Source organism: Neomonachus schauinslandi, chromosome 1 (genome assembly GCF_002201575.2).
Source record: "Neomonachus schauinslandi chromosome 1, ASM220157v2, whole genome shotgun sequence".
Taxonomy (NCBI): domain Eukaryota; kingdom Metazoa; phylum Chordata; class Mammalia; order Carnivora; family Phocidae; genus Neomonachus; species Neomonachus schauinslandi.
Window position 1 is genome coordinate 15729379 of NC_058403.1, and position 6976 is coordinate 15736354.

Here is a 6976-nt window from a genome sequence, read left to right on the forward strand (position 1 = left end):
AAAGAAATTTGTATTGTGCGCTCTTGTGATGCAGAATTTTAAAAGCTGGACCACTGATTATAAGTAGCAGGATCTATTGCAAGCAGCATATTCCTCTCTCAGTATAAAAATCTCAAACTTCTCATGTGTGGATATATATTTTTTTAAAGATTTATTTATTTGGGGGGGACGGAAAGGGGGGGAGGGACAGAAGGAGAGGGAGTCTTCGGCAGACTCCCCACTGAGCACAGAGCCTGACAACGTGGGGCTCGATCTCACAACTCTGAGACCATGACCTGAGCCGAAATCAAGAGTCAGACGCTTAACTGACTGAGCCACCCAGGCACCGCTCACATGTGGATATTTTTAAAACACATGGGAATGTGGGCATGGCAGTCATGCTCCACTTAATCAGCAACAGCCCACTTAGTGGCTTTCCTGTTCTGTCTCTTCTGTTCCCTAAAAAAGCTTGCCATGATCTTGAAGAGAATTGCTTTGTGCTTCTCCAGTAACGTTTTCTACCTAAGTAGGAGTTGAAAGTCTCAGATGTGGATTTTCAGTAGTGGATGATGTCCTTGGAAGGTGAGGCATTGAGTGCCCTGGCTTGTGGGCTGCTGGAAAGGGTACATACCCTGGTGCTAGGAGGATTTTTGACCATCGAGGGATGGCTCTCCTGGTCCCTATAGAGACCAGCCTTTCTCTCCCTACACTTGGTTTCACACTTGCTTTCTCTAAGGTCAGGTGAAACAAATGCTGCTTTGATAGCAATATCCATCACCATAATCCCATCCCATACGTGAGCATATCATCCTCACAGCTTGGTTGTGGGTGTTGGAACAATGCTGTGGACTGCCAAAGATGGCTCCAGTCGAGTATCAATCATGGTAGGAGCCACAACAATGGAAGGAAATGGGACTCTGATTAAAAATTTCTTTTGTGACCCATTGACAATTGAAATAAAACACCCACAGCAAGAGAAGACCTGTTAGAGCTGCTTCTACTTTTCTTCCTTACCGTCTGACAGACTCCCCTGCCGTCTTTCCTACGATGATTCACGAAGGAGCTATTTACTGCCAAGAAATCACTGATTCTGGCTTTGTGTTAGCTACTGTTCACTGGCTTAACCCAAACTATACGGCAAGTACTGGGAGAGAGAATTAGAAGAAGGTATCCTGATGACATTTTCTAGAACTAAAATTTCCTTCCCTGTAAGCCCAAACTTATAAGAGCAAATAGTTCAAGTTTATTTCACTGTGGGGACAGAAAAAAAGGAATTGGTCATGTTGAATATCAATAGAAAATAAAAAGGCATTCTGGTCCTCACCCTAAAACTTCTTTCTACAAAACAGAAACTTTAGTCCCCCAAATTGTTGGAAAAAATCAAAAGACATTACACTGTAATTGAGAATGATGGGTTAATAAACTCTTCTGTTTAAAAGAAGTTATTTGATGTTTTTAATAAGCTTTATAAAATTAGAATGTAAGAATATCCACTTTCAACTACAATTTTGCTGCAACACTGAAGCTCTAGTTTTTTTGTTCATCAAGAACTTCATGTGACATAATAAAGGTCTCATTTAGAGCTTCCAAATAGATGGCTAACAAGCTAGCAGTTTGTTAGAAATTCAGAGTCTTGGGCTCTCCTCCAGATAAACTGAACCAGAATCTGCATTTTAACAAGACTCTCAGGGGATTTGTATGCACATTCAGGTCTGAAAAGCCCCAGTTTAGGGTAATAGTTCCCAGGCGTAGATCATCATCCTAATCACCCATGTGTGGAAATCTTAAATATTGTAGAGATTCTGCTAATGAGTCTCTATTCAACGCACTCCCTGGTTTGCCAAACTCTATCCTTGCTCCAGTAAGACATACTGACCAGTGCCCACAGCAAGCTGACTGCTCTTGCCTTGTGGCCCATTCCCTTGTATTCAACAGCACTTCTGCACAATCTGCTTGTTGTGTAGGCTGTGTTTGTCCCTAAACCTGCTAATGATCCTGTGTAAATAATGCAAACTGATAAAATGAGTGCAAAGAAAGTAATACTGTTTGTTTTTGTATGTAGACAAGGAAACTGTGATGGGAAAAATTATAAAAATCTAAGAGCTTATGCTCAGATTTCCTTAAAATGCCTTCAAGTCCTTGCTCTATTTCAAAGAAACTAAAGCTGAAAATTGTATACCTGTACTGTGGCTATGAAAAATGCAAGAAAGATGGCTTTATGGTTCAATCTGTAGACCTATATGAAAAAAATAAGTCTTTACATCAAAAGTGTGTCAAATGGGTATATTCATATATTTTAGTTTCACATAAACTGTTCTGCCTTAGAAATGTCCATATACCATATATTTTTCTTTTCTGATTCTTTGCTTTCTGTAACTTTTGTGTTGAACAAATCAAATATCAGTTGTAATTTTGTCAGGTAAGAGTTTTTACTCCACATATTTCTGTATCTCATCCCAGGCCACTGAATTAGGGCGAGGCTTGGAATATGTTTTTTTTTTTTTTAAGATATTTTTAACTTATTTGACAGAGAGAGAGAGACAGTGAGAGAGGGGGAGTGGGAGAGGGAGAAGCAGGCTTCCTGCGGAGCAGGGAGCCCGATGCGGGCTTGATCCCAGGACCCTGGGATCATGACCTGAGCCCAAGGCAGACACTTAACGACTGAGCCACCCAGGCACGCCTGGAATATGTATTTTTTTTTTAAAAGATTTTATTTATTTTTTGACAGAGAGAGACAGCGAGAGAGGGAACACAAGCAGGGGGAGTGGGAGAGGGAGAAGCAGGCTTCCCGCCGAGCAAGGAGCCTGATGCGGGGCTCGATCCCAGGACCCTGGGATCATGACCCGAGCCGAACGCAGACGCTTAACGACTAAGCCACCCAGGTGCCCCTGGAATATGTATTTTTAAAAAGATCTGGCAATTAGCTATGTTTGGAAATTATTGAGTTAGAGAATTCTAGCTGATCACCCAACAGTTACAGGAGGAGGAAGAATTCAACAGGTTCAGATACTTAAAAAATGTTACTAACACATTTATTTACTAAAGAATTTCTAGGACTTTTATAATGAAAAAGCTTCAGCTGACTCCACAGATAATATTTTGGATATTGTCTACATTTCCTAGTATGATGTTTTTGAAGTTTTCCTGGGATTTGACCAGCTGGCCCCTCTGAAACAATCCATCTGTAAACCAGGAAGAGGGGGAGTTTGGACTGATGTCAATTTCAGAATATTTAAGTCTCCTTCTGCACTCTGACCCTACTGACGTTGGTCAGAGTGGCACACATATTTTCTTTGGAGAGAATCATTACTTTCTAGTGACTTCCTGTTTCCTAAATCACTGGTAAATTGACATAGGAAACTGAGAACAGGGGATTTTGAGGAGACGAGGCTGTATTGATTCTCACTGGGCTAGTGGACTAAGTTTGTCCTTTGACCCCCGATCTGGTTTATCTGCTCACTATATGCCTTCTAGACTCCTGAGGAAAACTGAATGCTGGTAGGTCATTGATTTACGGAAAGATAAACAGCCTTCAAATAACAGGAGGACTGGAAAATGAGATGATCACCTGCCCCTTAAATTAGAGATGACGGCTCTGGTTATTCCTGGATCAGATGTGAGCCTGGTCTTTAAGGCTTCAAGAATGTAGGTTTAAAAAATGATGTTTTAAATGAGCCATCTCTTCTGGACCTGTCACCTAGCCTGCAGCGGACTCTCATGGCTGCGCTGCGTAGCTCAAATATTTGGCTATCAGTTACATACCCAAAGTCCACCAGCACATTTGCTTCCATTGAGACCCTTGCTTTGGAAATTCACATTCTGGGTATTTTGGATGAGAAATACCAGGATTTATTTTGATTTTCAGGACCCAGGTTGAAATATCTGCCTGACGAAGAGGTGATTACTTGACAGTAATGGACAACACCACAGTGACTTCACCCTTGGCCCCAGAATCTGGCTGTCTGGTTATAATTTACCACCTACTTTCTCCCCTCTTATTACCAGTGAGACTTTAGAGAAAGAGACAATCCAAATCCAAATCCAAATTAAAATGTGTCAAATCTCTCTGAGAAGTGATCTGCTGAGACTTTGAGGTAAATTCTATGGTTTCTCACGTTAGGCCAGTGTTCCCCAGACAGGCCTCATCTTGAAAGTCATTGTGTGTGGCATGGGCTGAGGGAGGGCTGTACTTGAAGTATATAGACCCCAGGCCTTCTTTCCAGTGATTTCCACTCACTAGGTCTCTTGGGGTGGGGACAAGAGATGCTTATGAACAGGCAAATTCAGGAATTGCTGCTCTAATGTTGTATGATTTATTTCATTCTGCTGTCTCGTGGTTAATGCATGTTCAGTGAATGATGGCTAAGTGATGGTGGTGAGCACACTTGACACTGAAGTACAAGGGTGAAGTGTGCTCAGTGTTTCTTGTGATCCTGAAAAGGTCAATATGATATAAGATATATGATGCTCACTCGTACTGAGCAGCAGGGCTGTTCAAGAAGACTGTTCTGCAGAAACTGTGATCCCATCTGGGCTCGTAAGAATACCAAAGAAACCAAAACTCATCTTATTTATAATAACCCAGTAACAAGAAACAATTCTTAACTCACAGGGATTGCAAAGACTAACTAATATATCAGCCTTGCAACCATGAAATAAAAAAGGCTATATTCTGGGTATTTTTAAGTATAAATACCATTAAGTTAGCATGTTAAGTTAGCATCACAGAAAAAGGCAGTTAGCTTTTTGTATTCTGTTTACGGGTGTGCATGTATGTATATGTATACGTATGTGCAGTTTTTTTTATACATGCTGTATATGCACACGTGTACATATATGTCTACATATGTATAGGTACCGAGACAACACCAAGCCCAGGAAGTTTATTAATTGTATTTGACTTAAGTTAACTTTAGCATTTGAAACTGTTCAAAAACTGTTTAGGTGGAAGGGAGCTTACAAATCATTGATTGCAAATGCTTTGTTTTACCCATCAGGACACGGACACTTGGGAAGGCTAAAATGGTAGTTATTGTAGGAGTGTGAATAAGAACCATTACTAAAAAAGCTTTATTCAGAGCATATTTTAATTTTCTTTAAAACCAACCAACTTTTTCAAAGTATAATTTACACATCATAAAATGCACACATTTAAGTGTACGGTTCAGTGAGTTTTGACAAATGTATGCACTTGTGTGACCATCATCTTAATCAAAATACGTAACATTCCCAGTACCCTGAAAATTTCTCTCCTGTCTCTTTGTAGTCAATCACCTGTATCCCCAGCCCCAGGCAACCGCTGCTCAGAATTCTGTCATTATAGATAAATTTTACCTATTTTAGAATCTCATATAAATGGAATCATACAATATGTGTTCTTTTGTGCTTGGCTTCTTTTGTTCATCATAACATTACTGAGATTGATTTGTGTGGCTGCACATTTTGGGAGCTGGCTTCTTTTTATTGTTGAGCAGTATTTTATTAAATGAATATACCACAATTGGCTTATCCATTCACCTGTTAATGTACATTTGGATTATTTGTAGTTTCTAGTTATTATGAATAAAGCTGCTATTGACATTCATATACAAGTGTTTCTGTGAACTTATATATTTTCATCGATTAAGTGCCCCACAGCAGAATTGTTGGGTCACATATTAGGTATATGAGTGGGTTGGGTTTGAAGTGGTATGCTTTTTTAAAAAATTGAGATATATCTGACAATTAAGAACTGTATATAATTAAAGTGTACAATTTGATGTATGTATATATTGTGAAGTAATCATCACGTTCAAGCTAGTTCACATATCCATCACTTCAATTACCACTGCCTTTTTTCCCTAATAACTAGTGATCTTGAGCATCTTTCACATGCTTGTTGGCCATTTGTATTTCTTCCTTTCTTCAAATCTTTTGCCCATTTCTTTATTGAATTGTTTATTATTATTAAGTTGCAAGAGTCCTTTTATTATGATATAACCCTTTTTTTTGAATATGAGTATTACAAATATTTGCTTTCAGTCTGTGGCTTCCTTACCAGGCTCTTAACAGTGAATTATCAAATATTTTTTTAGTATCTATTTTATTTGTTCTGTTAGCTCCTTAGCTGTATTTCTTTTTATTAAATTTTAGTTTTTGCTCTAGGCCTAAAACTTAACAAAGTTTACTTAGAATCAATGTGAGGCTACTTCACACTTCATGGATCCTAGTTAACAGTTACCACTTCTCAATGCAATAAACTTACAATAGAATAATTCTATTTCCACCATCCTTTGTACCATTTTGTGGTAAAAACTCCACCTTTAAATGCTATTATTTTTGTTTTAAATGAGCAGTTGTCTTTTTAAGGAAATTTTGAGAACAACAAAAATGATTTTGTATTTACACACTTATTTACGATTTCTAGTGGTTTTCAATTCTTATAGAGTTGAGTGTCTGTCTGATGGCACTTTTTTCCCCTGAAGCTTGAAGAATGTCCTTTAAAATTTCTCTTAGTGCAGCTTTGCGCAGTGGCAGTATCGTAGCCAATGAGGTTTATCCGAGGCGTGATTATTGCTAATTGAAAACTTTTCCCAAAATTTCTCTTAGTGCAGATTTGATACTGACAAATTCTTTCAGCTTTTATCTTAAAATGCTGTTTTGGACCATTGCTTTTATAATATATGTGCAATGGATATATTTACCCTTGTAATTACACTTCTGGTCTTCATTTCTCTGTGTAAATCCGTATGTCTGTCTGATATAATTTTCTATATACCTGAAGAATTCCCCCGAACATTTCTTTTAGTGTGGGTCTGCTGGTGAGGAATTACTTAAACTTTTGTATGTCAGAATAAATCTTCATTTAGCCATCATTTTTGAAAGATATTTTTGCTAGGTATAGAATTGTAGGTTGCCATTTTTTTCTTTCAGTACTATGAAGGTGATTCGTTTCACTCTTTTTACTTCTGAAGAGAAATCTGCCATCATTCTTATTCTGGTTCTTCTGTATGTAATA

The 6976-nt window shown here is 38.4% G+C and overlaps 1 pseudogene; it reads left to right on the forward strand.

Moving 5' to 3' along the window:
- The first annotated feature begins 6477 nt into the window (after window positions 1–6477).
- Window positions 6478–6610, forward strand: LOC123326874 (annotated as a pseudogene).
- The last annotated feature ends 366 nt before the right edge of the window (window positions 6611–6976 follow it).